Raw genomic sequence first — 12,951 nt, forward strand, 5'->3', positions numbered from 1 at the left:
AATTTTAACTATACAATCACTTAAAAGATACAGCAACTTTAAAAGAACGAAACATTTTTTAAAGTGTTGAGCGAACATCGATTAAAGTTATTTTCTATTTTCGTGGAAAAAAAAAGTTCTGCTTTAATTGCCATTAGAAAATGATCGTTATGACTTTAATTATCGACATCTCAACAATCAATAACAGCACTGAAAATTGAAGGTAGATTTGAAAAACTTGAATAAAATCTCTCTTTTTTTGATTTTTCAAACGAATTTTAAAAACCAAGACAATAAAATGCATAAATGAGTACTACGAACTTGATCTTAGAGTTTAAGTTTCTTAATTTTTTAAAAACTCTTAACAAAAAAAGAAAAATTTTTTAAACAAAATTCGTCCTTTAAAATAAATGACGACATAAGGTTGAGACAGGCATGGAAAAGTCAATACAATTGTATCGAATTCGATACACATGGGTTTGCTCGAGTACAAAAATACAATTTGTCTAAATTCGATACAATTTTTTAATCTGTGTCTTAAAAATTCTTTTGCAATCTTATATTAAAAAAAAAAGAAAAAATCGAAAGATCTTTTTGTTTAAGTTTTAATTTAGTTTACTTAAGATTTTTTTAAACAAAAATAAATGTTAGAATTTGATTAGAGTGACTTTTTTTTGACATTCATCAGCAAATATTGAAAATGCTGTTCAAATTAGAGACTAATAAAGTCGAAATGCAAAACGCTGAATTCACTCTGTTATAAATTCAAAAAAGAAAATGAAAACAATTTTCAAAGTACAGTGTCCGAAGACCTGCAAACTTTTATATGGAAAAGACATGTTAGTGTAGATTAAATTTATGTCTTTATGTCTTTTCATAGAGTTTTGGTATTTATCGAATATTTAAGTTTGTAAAACTAATTTTAAGTTCAAAACTGAGCCATTACCTGAAAATCAAAATTGCACTTTTGGGGGGGAAAGAGGCGTGGGAATAAAAAAAAAAAACCAAAATTGCATTTTTGGTCCCCAATATTTTGCATTTTTTTTTTTAATAATACTTGTAGTCTTTTGTGAATATGTACTTTTTTCCATATATTTATTCATACCGAAATTAAATAAAAATTACTCTTTTGCGCAGAAAATAGTGAAATGTATACGCAAAATTTTAGAGTTTTTGAAAATAAAACATTTTGATTAAATTTTATATTAATTTCTCGTGTGAATAATATATTTCAATACAATTGTATCCATTTCAGTACAATCCAAATTAAATTTTCAGTACAATTAAAAAATGTAATTTTCCATCCCTGGGTTGAGATCCAAAAGTTATAGTTTGATTTCATTTTTTAAGAAGCATTTTATAGAAGAAACATTTTCAATGTCATTAAAGCCTTTTTTTTTCATTTAAATACATTTTTTTAAAAAGTTTTTTTTTTTTTTTTAAACAAAAATTTAAAAAAAGTTGATATGACATTCTGAAGTTAATCATTGATTAACAAATTCATTATTAGTTAAAAAATTGATTTAAAAAAAAAAACAATTTTTTTTATCCAAAAATGTAGGTATTTATTAAAAATTGAGCTTTGGTTTATATTAAGTTAAGATAACTGCTTTTGTATAACAAATTTCGTTGAATTGATTCAAAGGTCAAAGATTTTCAAAAAAAACTGTAGATGGGACAATATCGTTGGTAAAATACTTAAAAAAAAAAACTAACACATGAATTTTTTTTTAATTAAAATCGTTAAAGCCGTTTTCAAGTAAATTCAACAAATTTTTTAAAGAAAACAACAAAAATTTCATGAACATCATCTGCATGCAAATAATAATCTATTTACAGGTTTATCTGGGATAAATGTAACAGGCACAGCTAGGGTGGGTCAAAAAAATCGAAATTCTTTTTTTTGATTTGGTACTCCGAAACATCGATTGCTAGACCCCTCTAGAATATACACACCAAATATGAGCTCTTTATATTAATGGGAAGGTCCTCCGCTTTGCAATTTTCCATTTTTACATCAAGCTTCTACTTAAAAAAAAAATTATTTTTTTATTAATTGACTTTTTAGCAAATCTCTTTTCATATTCTTGTAGGAAATTGAACGCTCTACAAAAAAGGCCTTATACTCTTTTTCGTTTATCTTCGTACTATACATAACTATCCCCAGTATAAATTTGTATGAAAAACTTTTCCAAAATTTTGGTGCTGTCCTAGAACAAGTCGATAACAATGCGGAAGTAGGAAAAGCTTATAGTTGGCTCAGGGAAATAAGGCTCAGGGTAATTACGCCCATTTTTATGGGGCTTATGACCTAGTCAAGTCCCACTCAAGTGGGACATTAGTCCCAAATAGAAAATTCGATTTTGAACTTATGTCCGACCTAATTAAGACATCAGTCCGTACCAGAATTTTATGTAGTTATACCCCACCAAGCATATTTGTTTTCAAAAGGTATCCAACAAAAGGATTCTTTAATTCCAGATTTCTCAAATGCAAAGGAACTTTGCATACAACCAACTTCGCACCTACCCCATATCCAATAGTGCGTCCAAGCAGGGGTTGCGGGGAAGCATGCCCTCTTTCCCCTCCTAAACATATTTCACTAATACTGAGTGCAAGCACTGTATAATATGTAAGCATCAATGGTGTGTAAACAATGGTGGACACACTATAGGATTTGTTGTTTGTGCGAGGTTATGTCCCTGGGCCTTATATTCCTGATTTCTTGACCATTGGGTAGTATGACAGATGAAGAAGACATTGATGATGACAACATAAAAATAATAGAGCTACGGCTACCGTAATGTTCGACTTAAAATTACAAAAGCACTAACACTCCAATACCTCAAATATCGCATTATAGAGAGCGCTAGACATCAGTTTCTTTAAAAAAAAAAACTGACTAATCAACTAAAGTGTCTCAAATGTCATTTATGGTTAAAATGTTGCTGTTGAATGTGCAATGTTGCACTATGCATTGCGAAAGAGTGTTTTGACAATTCTAATATTTATGAAAATTAATATGGTATGCATGATCCCATTGTACTAAAAAAAGTACACCCCCATAACTCCTTACCAACAATTTTTAAAAATAATTTTTCTTTCTATATATCTTAACTTTTATCTAAATAAACAGAAAATATCATAAAAATATATTATTTTTAATTTTTACTACACTTGGGTGTTAATGGGTTAAGGAAAATTTAAAGGATCATATTTTTTTTGCTTCATATTCTTTCTCCACTTTTTTACCACATTTTAAAGAACAATCCATAGAATTGGGAATTTTGTTTGTTCTTTTAACATTTTTGCACTAGTGCATACAAATTTTTTTTTTGCATTTTATTCTGACTTCGCAATGAATAGTGACTTTATTTTTAATACCGGTTAAGATCAATATTTTTTTTTTACATTTCAATAACCCAAAAATTAAAATCTTAGAACTTAAAAAAAAAAATATGCCAGATTTTTTAATAAACAATAGCTAAATCAAAAGTTCTATTCAACTCATCCTAACCACCGGATGACCCTAGTCATCTTAAGAATTTTTTTAATTATTATAACCCAGAATTTCACCCTCTCCCAACTATTTATCATGTCTAGAACAAAAAAAAAAGATTCACTTTCATTTTCAGTAGGCATATTATACCTATTGTGGGAGTTTGTTCTCAATAATTGCAGCACGTTTCATTGTTCTTAAGCCCAAGTACATAATTATTCCAACTTCCTACTTAAAACTGATTTCTATAGTTGGACAACAATAATAGTAATAATTAAAACCATTTCATCGCATCAATGTCTGATCTATGTATCTTTTGTTTTTAAAAATTAAAAAATTCAAGACGAGACAGCTGATTTATAATAAAAATAATATTAAAACAAAGCAATTATAAATATTGAATAAAAAAAATAATTAAACATATTTTAGAGACAAAAAAAATAACGAAAATAATTTGCATATTTACGTTTTCTGATTGATAAATAAAAATCACACAACACACATTTCATCATAAAATAAAAAAAATGTAAATCTCATTTTTAAAAACAACAACAACAAAATAAAATTTGATTCAAAAACATTAAACATTATTTATTCATACAAGCCTAATGTCACTTGCGTCACATTTACGCCGCGATTAAACGCGTAAAGATATATTGTGTTTGAACCCAAACATGGAGTTATCAACCCCAACCTTATCATCACTTTAAATGGAATTCCAATCGCTTGATGTCGCTCGCCACACTTGGAGAGACAACACAACACACGACATAGACGACGAACTGACGAACCATTTCGAAGGGTATAAAAACTGCATCAGTTGCAGTGTGAGAGAAATCTTTTTTTCTCTCCTTTCACGTTATTAACGCGTCAATTAAAATTTTTTTGAAAATAGCAAAAAAATTAGAAAAAAAAAAATGAAAAAAAAAAACACGAAAACATGATCGTGACCGCGAGAAAAAAAAATAAAAATAAATAAATAATAAATTGATGATCTGGTAGCCGCTTTCTTTCGGCCAACTTATAAAATCGTGCTCGTCCTAATTCTTCAAAAAATCATTATTCTTACGTGTTTAACACGCACCAAGTACAACACGCATCTCACTTCTTCTAAGTTAGAGACAAATGCGACACTCGTGTGTGTTTAATTCACTTTCGCAATGCAAATGCAAATTATATTGGACGTCACACGGCGGCGTCCGTCGAGACTAAAACCAACTGCAGTGGTTTTTGTTTCGTATCCGTATCCGTAGCCGACGTCAGACCGTGAGCGAATCTAAACGTCTACTGACGAGAGTGGCATTAAATGATTTGCAAATAATAAATGGAAAAATATAAAAAATATAGTTAAATATAGCACGGGCACGAGTGAGGGCATCCCCATAAATGTTGCATGCATGAAGCTGTTGGGGCGGCCCCTACCCGTCGAACAAACGTCACCGTCTTGGTTATTGTTGGTGTACCTTTATACACTCACACACTTCTTTTTTTTTCTCTATGAAGAAAACCCTTCCTTTCATGCATCGATATCGGTCGAGGGGCGCGCGCGCGACTCTTACGTTCATATATGTTTGCGTTAGCGTTCGCGTTCCACTGCACTTTCGAGCGTAGGACGCAACGCAATTGCAATTGCACATTCCGGAATCCGGTCGTTTGGTGGACCGCATCGGTAAGGAGGAGTATCGTAAGTAAGTAATTCAATGAAATAGAGGGGAAATCAGACCATATGTTACCTTGTTGCATGCATGCATGCAATATTATTGCAATGTATAGCGAGCAGTGTCAAACGCTGGATCAGAGTTGATGAATGTGCAGCGAGAAAAAGTGGGGAAATTGTGGTGTGCGGTGGTGCAGCAGCAGCGCGAGCGCCTTTAAGCTAGCGATCGAAAATTGATTCTTCCGAGACATGAACGATGTGGTTCATTTGAATAGACACAATTTGTGTTTATTTTATTTTTTACTGTTTCAAAGTCACAAATAAATTTGTATTGTATTAAGTTTAATACTAGTAGTTTTTAGCACTTTGTACCTGCTAAATATTTTGAACAATTTTGAATTCTGTCAGTGCTTTTTGAATGAAAATATTTAAAAATTTAATTTTTATACATATTTTGGAGATCTTTGAATCAATACAAAAACTTTAAAGCTTAAATTAAAGAATTTAATATTTATTTATTTTCTCATTAAAAAATAAAATTGCTTAAAAACGCTTTCAATTTAAAAATAAAACAATGTCGGTGTAGGTATTTTTTTCAAATATCATGATTGATCTAATGATCATGAGCTTTTTTTTGTTAAAATTATGAAAACAAGCAAAAACTTTTTATCAAAATGATCGGAAACTTAACCTGTTTTAAACCTTTGTTTTTGGAAGTGTGTTCCATATTTTCAATTTTTCCATACGTTTTATGTTGATTTACTTCTGCATAAATAAAAACCGTAAATTAACACTCAGCTTGACGTTGGTTTGTGAAATCAATTTCTCTTGGCCGGACTAAGAAGTTTCACGAAATCAAGGTTATTGATGTTTTTAAATTGATCAATGAACTCCACATTGACCCATCTAAAAACATTCGTGGTGTTTCTTTTTTGTAATGCTTTCTTTTGGAAACATGTACAAAGCTCAAAAAGCTTTTTACTTAATTCCAAACTCAATTTTAATTTTAAGCTCATATAAATTTTAAATCGGAAATCTATGGTATTTATGTTTATTTTTTGCAAAAGATCAAAAAAAACTTTTGAAAAATCGGTCAATTACAGAAAGAATACGTTTGCTAAACTTTTTTGACAGATCAATCATTATTTTGGATGAAATCGATCAAATGTTTTACGCGTCGAATTTTGTATTCTTAGGTGCTTGTTGAAAATATTAAAAAAGTTTTCTACGAAAAAAACCTTTTACAATTCAATTTGCATTGAGATTTTATTTCTTTGAAAATAACTATTAATTACTCTTTTGGAGATGATTGATACATACAAGAATTATATATTTAATAAAATGCACGACTGGGTTCGCACGTATTTGCTCTTATGCTTAAAGTTACTCTGATGTTAAAGCTTTTTATTCAAGAAAATTAAGAAAATTTAAATTTTGATATTTTCAAGAAATTTGAAAAAAAAAATAAAATCTGTTTTTATAATTAATTAAATACCGTTTTAAATGATCTTTCACAAAAAACCGAGTATGCTAGTTTACTTCTTTTATAAAAAGGAATTTTTAGGAAAAAATTTTCGAAAATTGTTAGAGCCGTTTTTTTTTAAATAATTTTTTATATATACAAATTTTCTAACAATTTTTAAAAGAAAAGTTGGTATGCCATTTTGAAGAAATAATTTATTTACGCATAAACACCAAATTTTAAAATTTTTTATAAACCCGTTTTCAAAAAATTGATTTTTCAAAAAAAAAATTATGAAATATTTTTTAAAAATCCAAAAATGAGTTTTTTGAAAACTTTCTAAAATTTTAATATCACCTTCACCTAAACGCTTTTGTATGAAAATTTTCGTTGAAATCGGGGTGGTCTTGAACGAGATATTCATAAATCAAAAAAACCGTTCTATGACAGGTACCGTTAATAACGTTAAAAAAATATTTTTTTTTATTTCGAAAGTTGGCTCTTATGTGTAATACTACACTCAAAAATTTTAATCAAAATCGTTAGAGCCGTTTTTGACCGAATTGCCGGACCCACGTTTTTGGCATTTTCCATCATCGTAATGTCTTGTAAAATTGTTATCTCAAGTTCGTTTTTTTTTTACGAATCCTAAACATGCCCTATAGTACCTATATCGCAAGTAAAAAAAGAATGAAACAACATACGATTTGAGGGGCTATTGGACCATAAATTGTGAAAGAAGCTTTAGATGTTAAATTTATTGTAAAGCCTAGTGTGTATACAGATCGAGCTAAATTTTATCTCCCATACAAAATTCTCGCCGAAATTTATTCACGAACTTAAGCCGAGTTGTGCGCAGCTAAAAAATCAAATTTTCGTTTCAGTATGTACATTTATCTGGAGCACGGAAAACAAGTGAAGAAAAACGGAGAAATAAAAGACAGCTAAAATTTTAAAATTCTTAAAATTCAAATACATAACAAGTTTTTAAGAATTATTTTTTCTTTTCAAGGTAATTGAATAGGTTATATAATAAAAGATTTACTAACTTAAAAAGGGCATGGAACAAAATATGAATTGTTCAGCTTTCTGAATAAAATAGCGAAAAAAAGCTTTGGAAAGCTTTCCAAAAACTGGGCTGAGACAAGTTTAGTAATAAAGACCATGAATTTAAAATTTTTGATTCTATCCTGTCATGATCATATTTCAAAAATCTTAAAAACAATTTCTATCAAAGAAAAAGCTCTAAAGAAAGCTCTGAAAATTCGAATATAGCATTCGGGTACAAAAAAACAACGTATCTAGACTGAAAGAATTTTGAAACAAAGGTCACTTGAGTTTTTAATTAGAGCATTCTATTTTTTAGGATATATTTCATGTTTCTTTTTTTCTGAAAGCTTTCGGATTCAGAAACGAAATTTGGACAGTTTTACGATCCTTTGAATTTGAGATGAGCTTTTGACATACTGTAAAGTACCCAGAATAGGAAACTCAATGAATACTAAAAGTTCTAATGCTTTCGGGTAATCTATTCCGTTATTCAAAATGGGGTATTGGCTTTTCTACCAAGAATGAAATACGTTTTTAATGTTATTACTTTTTTCGCCATTGCGAGCCTATAAAGTTTAGGCTTTTATCATTTGAAGATACTTTTTGGTTTTAGCGAATAGGTATGGCCAAAAAAATTATAAGTTGAGTCAAATCAAGTGAACCAGAGTGTCTCTGCACCTACCACGACATAAGTAAGAAAAAAAGCCGGTTAGCCGGCTTCGAGCCGCGCAATAAGTGGGACTGACATGTTCAGCTTTTTTTACCCAGCCGCAGTACAAAACTAAGCCTCTAGTCAAAAAAAAATGCTAGACTAGCCAACATGAATAACCGATTTGGTATATAAAAGCGACAACACACAAAACAGAGACCAGACCACAGAATGGCAATATGTAAGTGTCTGTATATCTTGGAGCTAGAGCTCTGTAGAGTGCGCCCCACTTGGGAGCAAACACGAGCGACGGACGCGACAAACGGTCGTGCATATAACATATACAAATGTAGGTATCTATTTAACCACATTGGTAACAGAAGGCTGCAAGGTGTCTACGGGTTTTGTGTAATTCATTAATATTGTTATTGGTTTTTTTTTTTTTTTGTTATTACGGCGAGTATTTGTATTTTTTCTTTCTTTTCTTTGATTTTATTTGTTGCCATCAGTGTATTATAGAGGGCGCCACGTGAGGGCAGTTAGACGACACAAGCAGCAAGACATCAACAAACGCGACGACGACGACAACGACTATGAGGAAAAGTGCAAGTGGGCAGTATTTACTGTTTTTATTTTTGTTGGTAGTATGTTTGAGCGCCGGCCGCCACCATCGTAGTCGGCTCTTAAGTTGCTACCATCATACATATTTATGGAATGAAAGGGAAACAAAAAACAATGCAAATAATAATAATAAAAAAAGAAAATAATACATTATTTGTGTGTATACATTTTTAAATGATTTATTTATGCATTTTAAAAGGTTTTATGCGATATTCGATTTGGCGATTTAGCGATATTCACGCGATAAAGGTAATTATTTTGATAAGTTAATTGAGTTTTTCCATAAAAAGAGAGTCTGTATGTGCTAGTCATATACAATCATGGGATGCAGGTGTTTAGATTAACTATTACAGGGAATGGAAAAAAAGCCTTCTTATATAATTGAACACAGGTATATCAATTAAATAGATAAATGCATGTAAATTTTTTGTTTTGAGGTTTTTTAAATTATTTTGATAAAATTTATAAATCGCTTCTAAATTTACACAGTTACGACAAAAAATGGGGGAGGCTTTGTTATTTTACTGATAAATATTTGGCGTGCTTGACACTTCGTCTTTAACTAGGAACTAGGGGCTTAAGCGATTTTTATTATACAGGTTAAAGAAAAAGAACGAAATGGTAACGGAGTTACGAATAACAGAGTTACGCGCGACAGAGTTACGGCCGTCAAAGTTACGCGAAACCGAAGTTACGAAAAACTAGAGTTACGAATTCTAAAGTTATGTTAAGCTATGACATGTGATTTTTGGGTTGGCAACAATTGCGAGGAACGATATGGAATTATGGAAACATAAATAAGAGAATATCGATTCTCATTGGTTTTTTTAATAGATTTTAACGAAAATGGGTGTGGTTTAATCTTTTTATGCAAAAAACAACCCCATTGCACATCAGTTCACCACACCAAAATAACGTCTGTAAAAAAAAGGGGTGGTTTGGTTATTATTTTAATATAAATAATAACAAAGTGGGTATTACAAAATATGCTATGAATAATTATATTAATTAATAGAAAAAAACATACTTATTTGCAATATTAGTTGGACAAATAAGAAGTTAAATTCAATTATGTCCCCCAAACCTTCATAAGTATACTTATGTTTTTTGAAGTTATACTTCTTATGGGAGGGTGAGTATGAAAATTTTCTTTTTGACAAGAATGTCAAAGGGATTATGAGGCGATCACCCTGGGTAGCAGGGCTGTCGTTTCACCTTAAGAGCAGGCAGTACTTTAGTATTTAAAAATGCAGTACGCAGTACGGCAAACATAAAACACACAACACGTTGCAAGTTACATGTTTCATGTGGCAAGTTGTATGTGGCAAGCTGCATGTGGCAAATTGCGTGTGGTAAGTTGCATGTGGCAAGTTGCGTGTGGCAAGTTGCATGTGGGAAGTTGCCAGGGTTGGAAAAAGCTCACATTTCATCTCAGCTCACAGCTCAGCTCAAATTTGAGCTAGCTCACTTTTGAGCTAGGTTTGAGCTGAGCTGAAAGTGAGCTGAGCTGAAAGTGAGTGCCCCCAACTTCCAAAGCCTATATCTCGGAATTTTGAAGAAAATTTAAAAAAAAATTTTTTTGATGCCAAAAGGTAGCGGGGACTCTAACCTACATTTGGGTACAACTAACATCCCTGTAGGTCCACGCGTTCTCAAACCGGGAGAACTTAAAAGTAAAAAAAAAATAGGCACGATTCTGAAAAAATAGGCATGATGTGGCGGTTTAACATGGAAGGCGATTTTTTAAAAATCTGACAATGTGCAAAGCGTAGGCCCATGACACAAGCTATCATTTGGCATCACTCCCAAAAATTGCTCTCAAGCGGTTTAGCTTCCAGGAGCGTTTAAAGATTCGGGGATTTTTCGAAAAAAAAAATTTACCCCAACTTTCAAAACCGATTTTCTCGGAATTTTGAAAAAAAATCGAAAAACCGGATTGTACCGGAATTTTTTTTTTATGATAAAAATAGAAATATTTTACTAAAAAAATAGAAATATATTTACTATCAAAAACACCAAGAGAAAAGATCACGAAAAATTATCTGTCTTATTTATAAAAATATCTATGTGTTAAAATAATTCCATTAATAACTAGAACCAAACATCTTAAGCTATGGTGTTATATAAAAGTTTAAAATATCTTCATATTTCATTATACTTTCCAAATAAAAAGCAATGTATCCTATCACCCATCACAGCTCAGCTCAGCTCACCCAACAGCTCAGCTCACCTCACCGACAGCTCAGCTCAACCTTCAGCTCAGCTCACTTTCAGCTTAGCTCAAATGAGCTGAGCTATGGTACATAGCTCAAAAGTGAGCTAGCTCAAAATTTGAGCTGAGCTGTGAGCTGAGCTCAGCTAACTTTTGAGCTTTGTAGCAACCCTGCAAGTTCCATATTGCTACTACTAGTGCTGAAGCACACACAATTCTCATAAAATTAACATATCGCACATTTTATGCGCAATTCATTTACTTTCGTTAACTATATACTGTACGTTCTGAACCGCACAACATGAGTAAATTTCACAGAATAAATTGAAAACTACATGGACGCAAGGAGGATGAAAAAATTAATTTATTGTTTTATTGATAAAAAAGTAAAAAAACTAAGTGTGGATTAATTACTTAATAATAGAAATTAAAAATATCAAATGAAATTCATTGGGCACGTTCAAACACCTATCGGATAGGCTATCTGGGATACCCGTATCTGGAATATCTTTTTGAACAAAGAGGTATCCAGATAGCTTGCCCAAGCAGCTACTAAAAAAATATGTAAATATTGAGAAGAGGAAACTTTTTCTTTTGAGCAAATTACATTTTTTTTATTGTTGAAAAGTACTTGCACAATCGCTTTGACTTTATTTCTTGCAATTTTTTTTTATTTTGAAGCTAAATAATAGCCCGAAAAGTAATCAAAATAAAAAAAAGCCAAATGTATATCAGCTGATCACTCGGATACCTGAGTTATACCAGAAATTCTGGGATACCTTCAGATTAGTTTTTGACAGAAAATGGTTCGTTTCCTTGCTAATTTTTAACATTGTTTACAACAACAAAAAGCTATCCGATAGCTTTATGTTAGCTCTTTGAACGTGCCCATTTATGTACATATATTGAATGAGAAGTATAACTTCAGTCGCGTGTACATGTGTACACACACTCTTTTTTCTATTTCAACGTTTTTGCGATCTTCTCACAAAAACAAAACCATATATGTATATCTATACCTATCCAATAAAAATTTTACAAGATTAAATAACACCCATTTTCGCTTTACTCATTTAGTTCTGACCAATAAGAAAAATGTTAATCTATTGTTTGTATTTCCATAATTCCATACCGTTCCTCGCAATTGTTGCCAACCCAAAAATCACATGTCATAGCTTAACATAACTTTAGAATTCGTAACTCTAGTTTTTCGTAACTTTGGTTTCGCGTAACTTTGACGCTCGTAACTCTGTCGCCCATAACTCTGGTATTCGTAACTTCGTCGGTTTCCCAAAAAGAAGTAACTATTTTATTTCGATAAAGCCTTACAAAAATTAGGGGACTATTGGTAGAAATTTTTAAAACCAAAATTTTTCGTTCGGAAGAGTGGGTTGTATTAATATTATTTTGAACCCAAATGAGAGGTTTGCCTGAAGTCAATATTCCAATATTTTATCGAAGTACTCTTGTTTTCCAAATTAACTATTAAATATTCAATTTTAACTATTAAAATAGTGTTATAATGTGACTATTTAAATATGTAGTCAATAATGACTATTAAATAGTTATCTCGGTTTTAATAGTTAAAATAGTTATTTTTTCTCTGAGTGTATGGAAAATCAACTCAAACCATTACTTAGAATTTATGCAAAAGCTGTTCGTCCCTTCCCAAATCAAATCAGTAATAACAAACATCATAAAGGATATACATAATATTCTGCATTTTTTTTTTTTTTTTTGCGAAAGAACACCTCGTTTTTATCTAATGTGACACTTCGCTGGCTGAGAATTATAGGGTTGTATGTCAACTCACCTTAGTTTT

At 31.1% G+C, this 12,951-nt stretch overlaps 1 protein-coding gene across 3 annotated transcripts in view; it reads right to left on the bottom strand.

Annotated features, from left to right (window-relative positions):
* Positions 1-12,951, bottom strand: part of LOC129921315 (uncharacterized) — a 68,504-nt gene that overhangs the window by 29,437 nt on the left and 26,116 nt on the right. The window contains exon 1 of one of the 3 annotated variants that reach the window (XM_056003108.1): positions 4,548-5,453. The exons of the other annotated variants lie outside the window; for them this stretch is intronic. The gene's annotated coding sequence lies outside the window, so the exon portion shown is untranslated. Of the gene's footprint in view, positions 1-4,547; positions 5,454-12,951 lie in introns of those variants that run through there. 3 annotated transcript variants of the gene reach the window in all.

Source organism: Episyrphus balteatus, chromosome 1, assembly GCF_945859705.1.
Source record: "Episyrphus balteatus chromosome 1, idEpiBalt1.1, whole genome shotgun sequence".
In the NCBI taxonomy this organism is placed as follows: domain Eukaryota; kingdom Metazoa; phylum Arthropoda; class Insecta; order Diptera; family Syrphidae; genus Episyrphus; species Episyrphus balteatus.